Source organism: Acomys russatus, chromosome 17 (genome assembly GCF_903995435.1).
Source record: "Acomys russatus chromosome 17, mAcoRus1.1, whole genome shotgun sequence".
Lineage (NCBI taxonomy): Eukaryota > Metazoa > Chordata > Mammalia > Rodentia > Muridae > Acomys > Acomys russatus.
The window spans coordinates 26,052,859-26,066,603 of NC_067153.1; the positions used below are offsets into that span (position 1 = coordinate 26,052,859).

At 49.8% G+C, this 13,745-nt stretch overlaps 1 long non-coding RNA gene across 1 annotated transcript in view; it reads right to left on the reverse strand.

Moving 5' to 3' along the window:
- LOC127201238 (uncharacterized) overlaps positions 1-11,112 on the reverse strand; it is a 133,067-nt gene extending 121,955 nt beyond the window's left edge. Inside the window, exon 1 of the long non-coding RNA XR_007832185.1 lies at positions 10,416-11,112. This is a non-coding gene — a long non-coding RNA (uncharacterized LOC127201238). The remainder of the gene's footprint in view (positions 1-10,415) is intronic.
- Positions 11,113-13,745: the final 2,633 nt, after the last annotated feature.

A 13,745-nucleotide genomic window follows, 5' to 3' on the forward strand; every position in this document is an offset into this window, starting at 1 on the left:
GGAGTGCAGGTGTACATGCAGGCAGGACATTGTGTAAATAATAAATAAATAAATCTTAAAAAAAAAAAAAGAGGCAGAACTAGAACCAAGATAAGGCAAATGGCAAAGTAGGAACCTAGGAGGCACAATTTAGACTTTCTAGTGCTAATCCTATGCTTCTTGGGGCCAAGAGTGGGTGTGTCCTTAACCGTTTCACACAGGATGCCTTATTGACTCTGCTATAGTCCTGGCCCTGGGTAGTCACTGGGCAGAGTGAAGGTTGAATCTTGCTCCTCTACATTTCAGCAATGTGACCCTCCCTTCCCTAAGCCTTTATTTCCTCACTTGTAAAGTGGGCCAAATGACAATATCACCGGTTGGCAAATACGTAGTGATCTCTCCTCTAAGTATCCCTGTACTTAAGCAACCAAAAGAAATAAAAACATTGACAGGCAAGAGGCATAGTGGAGCATGTCTATAATCCCAGCACTAGGCAGGCAGAGGCAGGAGGATCAAGGGTTTAAGTCCAGCAAGCCTGAGCTACAACTGCAAGTTCAATGCCAGCCTGGGCTACCTCATTTCAAAATAAAACAAATACAAGTGAAAAGGCATGTACATATGAAAATACTTGTGCACAAATATTTACAGCCTTCTCAAATTTCCTGCAAGAAAAACTAACACAAGTGCTCATCTACCCACAAATGGATGACGAAACATGGTATGTCTACCCAGTGTGGTACTGTTCGGTGATACAAAAGGATGAACCACTGATACAACTGCATGGTGGATGCCTCTCAAGCTCTTTAAGCCACATGAAAGAAGCTAGACATGAAAGATTGCAGATTATATGATTGCAAGGGCAGAGGTCAGAAGTCCAGGGTGGTGGCTCAGAGTTGGGGTAAAGGGCTGGAGGTGAGATGGAGAGCAACTGCTAATGGGTGTGTGAGGTCCCTTTTTTGGGGGGTGGAGGAGTGGGGGAGGTAATGGGACTGTCTTAAAGTTACATACTGGTGCTGGCTACATAAATGATGTAAATATACAGAAAAGTAGTATCATATATTTTAAACAAGTGAATTTAATACGTTATCCTCAACATTTAGGAGACTGCATGTTCTATAAACCCAGCAGAAGGATTGTGGATTCAAAGGACAGCCTGGGTTACACAGTGAGACTCTGTTTCAGAAAAAGAAATGAAGGAAGGGATGGTGTGAAGGAAAGAGGAAGGAAGGAAGAAAAAGAAGAAAGAAAGGCCATACTTATGGCTCCAAGCTGCACAATAGTTTTTAATCCATGACACTTCATGGGTTTTGTGACAATGCATACCCGTTACCCAATTACCTCACTCAGCTTACTAAATGTTCCTTCAGTTTTGGGAGACTCTGAGGGACTAACCTGGAAGTTCCCTGTGACTCTGGACCTCTGAGGGATGTGCTCATCCTAGTTTCTTAGCAAGAACCCCTGAATGCATCGTGTCTGAGGTGGAGAAAACTCTTCAGGTCCTGTGTCCTCAAGGGCTGCACTCAGGTCCTGGCTCTACCATTTGGGTTAACCACTTAGTAAGACCACAGGTGCTGTCACAGACCAGCTCAGTTGGGGATGGGTCCCTGGGTATACGGTTTTTGAAGCAACCAGTGGACAGAAGATAAGGCGGTGACAACTCACGAGAAAGTTTTGTATCTGAGTGTCACTGCCCTATCTTCTGTCCACCGTCACTTCGAAAACCCCATATCCAGGGACGTATCTCTGACTGAGCTGGCCCGTGACAAGGTGCAAAGGGTAGGAGAGGCAGTGAGTGCCTGGATCCTTGTAACTCCCAGGAACAGTTGGTGTTGGACTGCCTGCACGGCTTCTGAAGCCCTGGGACAAATATCTTCCCATTCGGTGTTCCCTGCTTGTCAAATGCAGAAAACAGAATCCTAATTTCTCTTAGGGATGCAAGGCATTTACAACTGTACTCATGGTGTCGGCAGGGTTAGCTATGTGGCCTGGAGCAGTGGCTGTGGTTCAGCACCACGAAGTGTGGACTCCCTGAGAGGAGGGACATGGATGTGTCCCTCTTGCAGGTGCTCAGCAAGTTCCAGGGCAGAGGACCGGAAGTGGGGAGGAAAGGGACTGAGATGAGCTGGCTGGTTAAGAAAGTAAAAGGGCCTGAAGTGACTTCGCCAGAGAACAAAGCACACTGCCAAAGGACTGTGGGATCCCAGGCTAATTTTCACAACCTCCTACGCCTCAGTTTCCCCAAGCTGGGCCCTCCATAGTTTCCTTCCTTCCTCCCTCCCAGCCCCGCCCCCCAACCCCTGTCTCCTTTCCAGAGACAGGGCCTTATTATGTCACTATTTTGTCCTGGCTGGCTTGGAACTCCCTTTTCAACTAAGGCTGGCCTCGAACATGCATACAGTCTCCTGTGTCTGTCTCCCAGTATTGGATTGCAGGCATGTACCACTGCATTAGGTTTGGCTTCTAAAGTTTCTCTTAGCTAGAACGTTCCTGGGTCCTACTAATAAACTCATTTCCTTAAACGACCTTTTGATTGACTGTAGAGTATGCACACGAGACCCAGTGCTCCCCTTCCTAAAAGGGCCAAGGCTAGACGCTGTCCAACTGCACACTGACCTTGGGGCGTCCACCGTTCCCCCTCGAAGTGATAGGGTCCATTCTACTTTGCAGCACCCTCGCTCCTGTTTAAAGCAGCAGCACCCTGCCTGCCCAGAATCAATTTTGTGATACAAACTTCCCCCAGAAGGCAGTAGATGGCAGTTCCAGGAGAAGCAGAGGTCTCAGCTGAAGAGATTAGAGCAGAACCCATTGTTGTCTGGAACTCACCCCTTCTCTGAAATGTCTTGGCCAGAGGATAGCTTCCTTTCCCAGCTTTCAGTGCTCCGTCTCTGTTTCCCCAGGGTCTACTCGAATATCACCACCACAAGGATTAATTAAAAAAAAAAAAGTCAAGGCGCACCCCATCCTAACAAGTGGTGCCAGTGTGTGTTGTTTCTCCCAACAGGCCATCATCCTCTGTCATCCATAACTTGACCATCACATCATGCTCTGGCCAGGCAGTGTGAAGATATTTTGAATCTGTTTCTAGGAAGACAGAGGAGAAACTTAAATGAAAATAATTTCAACATGTCATCCTCCACAGGGCACGGAGATCCCTCAGGGATTCTGGGTAGGCCCAGGGGCTCGTGTGTGTGTGTGTGTGTGTGTGTGTGTGTGTGTGTGTGTGTGTGTGTGTGTGTCTGAGATGGCTTTGCCGTTGGAGCAATTCAGCCTTGTCTTGTATTTTAAGGACAGCGGGAATGTAATATCAGCTGAAAGGAGTTTTCTGTGTGCTATTTAACTAAATGGCTCTGCAGCTGGAGAGAGCCATGGGCAGACGTGTTATGATTCAAAGGGTCCCAATTACAATGATCCTCTTTTATTGTATAAAAACAGCAACACAGCTATTCTCCACCCCCATCCCCACCCCATGCTTGCTCCCTCCACCCCTTGCTCCTCATTGGCCAGCAAGGCTGTGACGTTTATCCTGGAGGCCCCAGTTCCTCTTCAGGTCCCAACTCTGCAGCTTTTGGCTCACTGGGATTCATTCTGTCTAGGTCAAGGAGAGAGTAGAGTGCCCCTGGAGAGTATCTGTCACAAACACTAGCAGAGGTAGAGAGGCAGGGCTCTAGAGATAAGAGGTGAAAATTTAGAATCCCAGTTCTGCCCATATTCTTATGTGTATCCACATAGGTACACATGCTGGCCCATTCCCTAAACCCCTATAGTGGCAAAACAACCAGACGGACAGTCGCAAAGTGTGTCTAGACCAACCCTTTGCTCCATGCTTCCTTACGGGCTGCCTTGCAATGTTTCTGTCCACATGTTCCAAAGCCCTGGGAACAAACTGACCCGAGTAAGCCACCTGACTCTCCTACCTTCCCTCTGTGTCCCCGAGCCAGGGCTGCAGCTCTTTGAGTTTCGTTTCCCTATCTTTGTGGTAGGACTATCCGTAGCTCTCCATTCACCCCTCCTACTTGGATTGAGTGGCAGGGTAAAAGGTAAGTGCCCAGCCCAGTGTCTGGCACACAGTAGCCACTGCCACTCTTCAGATGAATTGATTTGTGGGCTAGTGGTGGGTGAGCAAGAACCTCTGCATTTGTTCAGTTTCGCTAGCCAGAGCTGGGAAGGCCATGGGGGTACAGCTGGCCCACTGAGGAGTGTTTTTGTTTTTTAAAAAATCATTCTGCAGGGGCTGGAGAGATGGCTCAGTGGTTAAGAGCACCACCTGCTCTTCCAGAGGTCCTGAGTTCAATTCCCAGCAACCACATGGTGGCTCACAACCATCTATAATGTGACCTGATACCCTCTTCTGCAGATAAAGCATTCATATGCAGTAAATAAAATAAATAAATATTTTAAAAAATCATTCTGCAATACCGTCTTGAAATTATCACCTGTATGCGGCTCATGCATGCATGCATGCATGCATGCTGCCTGCTCTTTAACTTAGATGTTTTAATCCCTCCTCCACTTTCTGCAGAGGTTTTAGAGCACAGAAGCCACAGTTGCAGGCATCCAAGCAGACCAAAGAGAACCGGTGCTCAGGGTCTTCTGCTCATAACTCAGCAGCCAGGCCAGGCCATGCTGTCCACAGCCTCTCTCCTTCACAAGTAGGCCCTGAGGCCCCAACAGGAGGGATCCCGATCCAAAGAGGAGCTAACTCTATTTGGCCACACTGATGTCCCAGGGATACAAAGGTCAATTCTCCATGTCGAATGGCAAATGGTTTCCCCAGAAGTTTTACTGGTTCCCTCTATAAGTGTAACATAGTGCAACGTAAGATAAGTGTAACTCTTCCTTGCCACACTAAGCCTGTGCGCCCCAAAGGCGGCCGACACACCTCTTGCTTTGAAGCCAACACTCGGGCCACACTCCTTACAATCGAACTTACAGTCAATACTACCCAGGTTTCATTCACTGCAGATTGCATTCTGTGTAAAGGCCATTGCTATGAAACACTGTGTGACTAGACTTAATCTCCAGGAACATTCTTATATTAGGAAGTGGAGTGCGGGGTGTGGGGGTGTGGCGGGGGGAGGAGAAAGAAGAGTTATAAGTTGAGGGTTTTAGTAGGTAAACTATCCACCCAGGGGCACAGAAAGCCTGACTCTGGCCCTGTCCTCTATTTCTTGGGGGGAAATTTGGGATAATACCAATGCAGTAGATGTAGTATTGTTAAGATTGCTTTGCTCCTTGGGGGGGGGGTGCGTCTTTCTCTCTCTCTCTCTCTCTCTCTCACACACACACACACACACACACACACATCATTGCCAATAAACCGCTCTTAAATCCATGACTACAAGCACAGAACAGGAAACAGCTTGTAGGAGGATGTTCTTAATATCACAACCTGTTCAACGTAGGGTGAGGGCTTTTTTTACAGAAAGGCTGGGGAGGGGAAAACAGGACCACATTTCCTTATCTTACTTTTTTTTTTTTTCTCTTTTGGCTCAGAAGAAAACGACTTTTCCAGTTACACACAATGCCCACTGAGGTGTCTACCAAAGGGGTGTGTTAATAGCAATGTGGCCCTCATCGCTGCTCTGCTGGGGTGTGGCAGCAGGCTCTCATCAGGACTTCCATTGCTGTGGCCACTCAGATTTGCCACAGAATGAATGCCCCATGCTCTGGGACAAGGAGAGCCCAATGTGAACTGGGGACAAGCAGGGTTCCTGGCAGACGATTAACAATGAGTGTGTTAATTATAAGAACGCAAGCCATTCCCTGGAGGTGGCTGTAGTGACCATGACGGTGGTGGGGCTGGATTGCTGAGTCCAATAATGTGTCAGGTGCAATGTATAAACTTCTTAAGCTTTGCAGGAAAATCCATACGGTGGCTACAACTGGTTCTGATTTAAACAAAACCAAGTGAAACAAACCCCTGGGTTCAGAGAAGCAGGTGACTGCTCAAGCCATAGAGTTAGAGCAAAAGGAGTGAAGAGAGCACAGTTCTTGCTGGAGGAGTCCTGGGTGCTGAAGGTGGTACATCTTTGAGGCCCACCCCGCCATCTTCTTGATTTAAAGCAGTTCTGGCGAGGGCCAAGGCCAAGGCGATTCTACTGGTGAGAGGCAGAGCTGAGGCTAGGACTCAGGAATCCCAGAGGCCAGGAAGAAGACAATGTATGACGTGCTTAACTGTTAAAGTCTCCTGTCCCATGAACTGAAACACTGTGCAAAGAGAGCGACTTACCTCTGGGGACAGCTGAAGTGCCTCAACATAATTTTGGATTCCTGGTTTTGGGGAGTGATGTGTGTGTGTGTGTGTGTGTGTGTGTGTGTGTGTGTGTGTGTGTGTCAGCCAAAGAGCAATGTCAGGCATTGACCTCAGTCACTATCCTTTTTGTTTTTTTGAGGCACAGTCTCTCACTGAACCCGGGGCTCACTGACTCAGGTAGACTGCCTGGCCAGGGAGTTCTACTCACTCTCCTATCTGTGTCTTCAGTCCGGGGTTTAATTATAGGTTCTTATTGGCAGGATCTAAAGACTATCTAAATCTCTCCTTCCTCCTTACTGCTTTGTTATACTCTGTCATCTTTGTTCCCTGCGACAACACTCGCGCCCATCTGAAAAGTTCCTTGGTCTCATTTTCTCTCAAGTGAGAAGCAAGGGGATTTGTAGGTACCCGGTGCATTGCTGCAGTCTTTGTCTTACGTTCCTTAAATACACCACAGACCCCACTGAGAAGCCTGCCACAGCTCCTGGCACCTACATAGTACAGGCTACCCACATCTCCAGTGAGTGAAGTCTGACTTCATCTCCAGTACAACTTTCCCTGGACTTCTTTCTCCACTTCTTAGGATGCAGATGGCTTCCAGGACACCTGCCCCCCAATACCTTTCGACCGCTTCCCATCTGAGAATCCAGGCACTGCACACGCTATAATTCAGCGGCTATTTACCCCTTCTGCCTTGTAAGCAGAACCCCATCACGTTCACGGCAGTAATGTGTCTGAGTCAAAACACTTGATCCCCTCACCACACAGCATTGCTCTGGTTGAGGCTTGGAGACACCACACTCCCCTTCTTAAACCTCACACCTAAGACCCACAGGCTAAGGGTGGCAGAACGAAAAGGCACAGTTTGGGTTCCTAATGATACAGTTGAGGCAGCATCCCATCCCCACAAAAATTGTCCCAGCTGTATAAGTCACGTGGCCTTCAGAATGTCTGTTTCTCGCAGCTGAATCAATGCCATCCTATGCAATCTCACATTGTTCTTTAGCTTAGATGCCATCCCCTCCAGGAGATTCCCCATGAGCCCCTCAGAGCAGCACAATCCCACCCTCCCTGTGCGTTAACAATGGTTGCTCTCCTTATAGCACTTACTTAATTCTGCTTGGTTGGGCCTAATGAGCACTCCTACTGTCTGTTCAAACTCCTAGAGGGTAGGGGGTCTTTATCCCACCAGCATCTCCATTAGCGTGGAATAAAGCTTTGTTCTGAGCGGAGGGGGATCTGGCCCCCCAGCATCCCCACAATGGCTGCTGCAGTGCAGTGCAGCAGTGGGAGTAAGCATGCTGTGGGCACTGCCACCTGCCTCATGAGCTGTTTGGTTTAGGACAAGTGCATTGACCTCTCTGGGCCAGAGTGTCTTCATCTTTAGAGAATGAGAGCCTCGATATCTCCTGGTTCTCACAAAGACAAAATAGTCTAATCATAAGTTCTTAGGGTAGTGCCTGGCTTATAAAGGTGTATAATGATGGTGGGCTCTTGGTAGTATCTGGAATGTTATCGTTGTTGAATGATTAAATACATCAAGACCGAGTTGCCAAACAAAGGAATAAACCAATGAAATCCAGATGAATCCCAGGGCAGTAGCTATAGCTCTCAGTCCTGCCCACACTTGACTCTTTGGTTTGTTGCTGTAATGACCTCCTTGCATCAGAGATGAATGCTATAAACTGGCCTCCGACACAGACTCTCTAACATATTGCATCCTGTGGGTTGGCCAAGCTTTCTTCACCTCTTGGGGCCTCAGTTTCCTCAACCAGAATCTGAAGACAGTGATAATAGTTGGCTTGTGGGGTAGTGGTAAGGTTCGCAGGATAAAGCATGCTTACCATTCAGCAGGCCTAGATACTGTAACAGCAAGTGCCAGCAACACTTAACCAAACACCAACATGACTCCCCACCACCACCCCCAACCCCCAGTCTTGTTAAAGGCACAGTGTCCTCATAACCACCAAGGCCTGATGCCTTGGGATGTGGTCATGATTGGGCAAGTCAAGATCCTCAGTTTTCAACTTGGGAATCCAATGTTGTCAGTGTTTCCCTCCGCCCCCTCTCCCGCCCCTCTGATGAGTCACTGATTTATCCTAAACCTTTGACCTCCTGAATTTTCCTCATAAGTACATTATCTGCTAAGGTAGATCCGTAGCTGACATCAAACCCTGCTAGAAAGTAAAGTGCAAGCTCATAGACCAATGATAGTGCCGAGTATTTTAACAGTAACAATTATTTCCACAGTATTTAAACCGTAACAATATTTCCACACCACAACAGGCCTGACTATGGTCAGGGACACATTTTAATCTTATTCTTAGATTTTTTTTCCCCCCTGGTCTTAAAAGAACATGTGTAAACAGCTTTGTGTAACTTTCACTTTAAACTTAAACCTTTATGTTGGTCCCACTGAACCACTTGACGGCCCCATTAGTCTACTTTTACTATCAAACAGGCCATTTAACAAGATATTTATTCCACTTGGCCGTCATCCAAATGCTTTTTGACATTACTGCCCTGGGCCTGAACTGCTGAAACGGGAGGGCCTCAGAAACAGAAAATCACCTTTTGACTTAAGATTCCATGAGTGTTCAGACTCTCACCCTCTTCACTTCCATGGCATTAATTTCTGACTCTACAGCAGCCAGCACGAGAGAGCAGAGCGAGTGTGTGTTTTAAGAGGCTTGTTGAGGGAAGCCCAAGCCGCTTAGGGGTCACGGGGCGCGGGGGGGGGGCGGGGAATTTCTGTCTCCCAAGTGCTGGTTCAATACAGGGCTGGCCTCAGATCTGAGGAGCTGCTCACTTCCAGAAAGGGATTTTCAGAGAGCAGCAAACGGAGAACTCTGGGCTCTAAAGGACAGAGATGCCTTGGGGCCCCAGCTGAGCGGTGACTCTGAAGAGGGGAGGGGTGCTCCCTCCTCCTCCCCGCCCCCAACAAAAGGCCGTCACTGAACAGTGGAGCGCAGAGACCCCACTGGCTTTGAAGCCAATCAATCAGGTGGAAGCCGGGGCAAATCACGACTTGGCTACCGCGACCGGTCTCCCCCCACCCATCCTGTTTGATAAGCCCTCCTCATCCTCCACCGCCACCACTGGAGCTCAACACAGCTAGCAGGCCAAAAGGAACGTTCCTGTGATGCTCCTGCTTTCCAACTTTCCGAGCTTCTCGGTCTTCGCAGCCTCCTGCAAAGCTGGTAGGGAAAGGGCAAGTTTGCAAAGCCCAGGATCCCAAGTCCTGGGAGAAGCCACAAAGACGCTCCAACGCCAGCAATGATTAACCTCTTGTGGAGCAGACTGGAAAAAACGCCAAGGCCACTCAGGCGGGAGACCCGGGCTCGGGCTAGTGTCCGGGCGGGCCAGGGACTGCAGGGTCCCCCGGGGCCGCGCGCCCCCCGCATCCCCCTCCCCGCGCACCTGAGCGGGGCGTGGGCACAGCGCCGCGCTCAGGCCCTGCCCGCAGGTCGCTCCTCCGCCGCCGGCAGCGCTCGCCGGCCGCCTGCAGCCACCGGGAGCGACGCGAGGAGAGGCAGCCTCAACACGGCGTCATGCTTCCTGCCACCACATTACGGCGAATCGTCACCGGGAGAGGAGAGCCGAGGGGAGAGCGGGGGAGGGAGGGGAGCAGCCACACGCAGCCCCCCAGGCTGCCAAAAAGCGCGGAGACGGGGCCACGTCCCGGTGGAGTCCCCGCGGGACCTGCCCCGCTCGCACAAAGCGCCGCAGTTTGGCCAAGAAGGCAGGGAGCCGGCCACAAAATAAATAAATAAAAAACAGAGTCGGGTCTACGTAACGCCCTGTCGAAAGCGGACGCCATATTTTTTTGTGGCTTATGTCGACATAGGGAAACGTAGACATGTTTTTCCTCCTCCTCCTCGGTCTGGCTTCCAGTTATCCAAACTTGTAATCAAAACTATTTCATAAAAAAAAAAAATCTCCGTCTCCTCCCGTTCCCGTAACTGCTGATTTCCTCCCACTCGCAAAAAATAAAAAATAAAAAGCCTGCACACCCCCTCCTGCGCACCCCCATCCCTAACCCGACCAAGTCCCATTAACAACACATTTTCGGGAGCCGCGGCGGCGGTGGGAAAGTTGGGCTGGAGTGGCGGGTGCCCAACGTGTCGGGCTCCGGGCTGGCTGTGCCCGCTCGGGTGCTCCGCGCCAGGGCGAAGTTTCTTACCTGCGCCGGGGCTGGGAACGCGGGGACCCGGGCTGGGAACGCGGAGACGAGGCACGGGCGTTCCAAAATGGAACTCTGCTGGCTCCCCCCCACCCACTCCCCACTCCCCACCCGGCGCCCGATTCGGGCTCCGTGGGAAAGAGGTGGTGGTGGGGAAAGCCAGCCTGGCAGACAGACAGACAGGCAGAAAAAGCCCCCGTACGGAGAACGGCTGGCTGAAAATTTTAAAAGAAAAAAAGAAAAGAAAAAAAAAAAAAAAAAAAAAAAAAAAAAAAAAAAGGAAAAAGAAAAAAAAAAGGGGGAAAATGCCTCGATCAGTGGGGAATCTACGCCAAAACCCACATGATCTGTAACGTCAGCATGCGTATTTGCATACGATACCACCACCGGAGCTGCCACCCGGCTCGGGTTCCGCAGAAAGTTACAAAGTGAAATTCAGGCCCCTCCACAGACCCAGGCAAAATGTCATTTTAGGAGGGAGCTGCTGGTGGGGGGAGGCCGCCCCTAAAGGCTCAGATGAGTGGACAAACGGGGGGTGGGGGCAGAAAATGAACTTAAAAGTCTGTGTCCAGTAACGGACTCGATGGAATTTTTGCGGGAAGAGGTGGGGGAGGCGCAAGCGAGATCATTGAATATTGAGTAGGACCCGGCGCGCGGCCGCGGCCAAACCCTCACCGTGCAATACCCATTTTCTTTATGAAAAGTTCAAGGTGTCACTGGTGAGCTCAACAAACTGTTGATCCTCACCACGTGGAGTGGCGGGCCGTGGGACCGCAGGGCGCTAGGACTTGTCGGGCTCAAACAACACCCGGGACTTGGCGTCCTCTTGCAATGTGTGGGTCAGAACGCGGGTGGGGTCGTTACACGTCCTGGGCTCTTGCCTGCATTTTCTCTCCCCTGCCGACTCAAGAAAATAATAACATATTTTAAAACTTTTTTTCCCTCTTTTGTTTTTAAAGCAAGATGCATTTTACTCCCGGAATAGCAATGAGAGGGCTTCGGTGTAGGGCGGGGAAGAAGACGCCCCCACTTACATAACCACTTGAAGCCAGATCACTTTTGTTGGGGATTTCCGCTAGCGCCTGGACTCAGTCTGGTTAAAGATCTTCAAACTTTTTCTCTCCAAGCGCATAAACAGACACCCAGGGAGCTGAGTTAAACTTGTCTGGCCCGAGTTCGCAGCAATTCTCAGATTCAAAGAAATGCACACGCCTGCAGCGCGCACGCTGGAATCCCTCGGAAGTGACACGGGTCACTTTCCGAGCTGGGACAGCCTCGTTCCCGGCGGGAGGGGTCTCCAAACGCGGCCTCGTCCTACGCTTCAGAGCACCCGCGAGTGGTGTGTGTGTGTGTGTGTGTGTGTGTGTGTGTGTGTGTGTGTGTGTGTGTGTGTGTGTGTGTGTGGTATTTGCCCTTCCTCTGCAGCCTTGGGAACCGTGAACTAGCGACCCAGCTTCGGTGCCTTGGCGACCGCGCAAGGTTAATAAAATGCTCTAAGGAAGCATCCTAGGGACGTTGAAGGACCTAGCAACTTGCCTGAGCGGCACATTCCTACCCCCAAGGACCCTGTGTTCTTTTACACAGGGCTGGCGCTTCGGAATTTGTTGGATGTGAGCGCGCTGGAGCCCACTGTAGGCAAGGTGACCGAACTCTGGAACGAAGACTTGACACTAGGAGTTACTCAAGAAAACAGAGGGCTTGGGGCTTTGAGACAGCGGAGTTGCCTCCCATCCTGAGGATTAGCAGGCGCGTCGAGACCAAGCTTTCCTGCCAGCTCTGCTCCGGGGAATTAGAACGAACTCTAGCGGCCGCTTGCAACTCCGCTCCGGGAGTCAAGGCAGCAACAGGTGGCGAAGTGCGGCGGATGGCGATGACCCAGTCTAGAGTGGAAGACTGGCTTTGGGGGCTGACGGGTGGCGGTGGCACTGGGGAATCTCTATTGGCATGCTTCTTTCGTAAAGTGGAAAGAAGGAAGTAGTTTAAAAAAAAAAAGTCTCACATTTCTCTGGTAGCTTTTGTTTCTTCGTTAATTTTTTTTTTTTTTTCTATTTGAGATTAAGTCAACGCACATATAAAACTTTCTTAGTGGCCTGTCAGCTTTGGTTGGGTTGTTGCTGACTGGGGATGGCGGAGTTGCCCCACTGCTGGATAAAAAGCTCATGAACCGGGATTCTGGTTGCCTACTGGCTTTATTCCTGCCTTCTCTCTAGGGAGACAAAAATCTTCTGGTTCTTAACAGGATTCCACTCAGAGCTTTGTTGGTGGTTTTAGTCCGGATCATGTCCTGTCTTTTTCAGACCTATCTGACACCTATGATCCAAGAGCCTTGTCAACTTTCATCCAAGACCAGAATTTGGGGATGTTGTATAAGCTGGGTGGTTTTGATCAACTTGACACAAATTAGGGTCACCTAGGAAGAGGGAGCCTCAATTGGAGAATTACCCACACCAGATTGGCCTGTGGGCATACCTGGGGTGGGTGGGCATTTTCTGGATTAATGTGGGAGGTCCCAGCCCACTGTGTAAGTGCCACTCCAGCTCAGGTGGTCCTGCATTGTATAAGGAAGCAAGCTGAGCAAGCCAGCAAGCAGTTTCCTTTACGGCCTGTGCTCCAGTGTCAGCTTCCTGTGTCACACTGCCGCCTTGCCTTCCATTGATGATCAACTATAGCCTATAAGCCAAGTAGATCCTTTCATCCCTCAATTTGCTTTTGGCCATGGCCTTTACCACCTCAACAAGAACAGCAACTAGGACAACCTAAATAAAGGTGTGCCCAAATAGTGAAAGGACAAATAAACAAGCAATAAAATCACCACCAGCCCCACACTTTTACACCACTTATCTCCTTATGCCCTTCCAGGTCATTCTACCAACACCCCCATCCCTTTAAAATTAGGTATACTTTGCAGGCTGTTTCCATGGTAATTGCCCAAACCTTAAGGAAGCGATTCCTATTTTGAGGCTCCACTTCCTCTTGATGAGCAGTTACTTCGGAAGTGTCTCTATGAGCGAGGCTTCCACTGCCACCTGCTTCCGGCTGGGTAACAGGTTGTATGCAGCGTGGCAAAGGCCAGGGTGAAGGAAGCCGGTAATGCCAGAGGATCTATATCTTCTGGGTGCCAATCTCACAAGCATGGGAGGGGTGAGGGCTTCTGTACTGTAAAGTCTTTAAGTGGTTAAAGATGTAACAGGCATTGGAGTCTCACTGTGAAAAACAAAGCAAAACAGCAAACCGAGGTTGGAGGGGTGGCTTAGCAGTGAAGAATTTCATTCTTAGCACGCACATGGAGCAGTTCACAACTGTCTGGGACGATGCCTGTAACTACTCTAG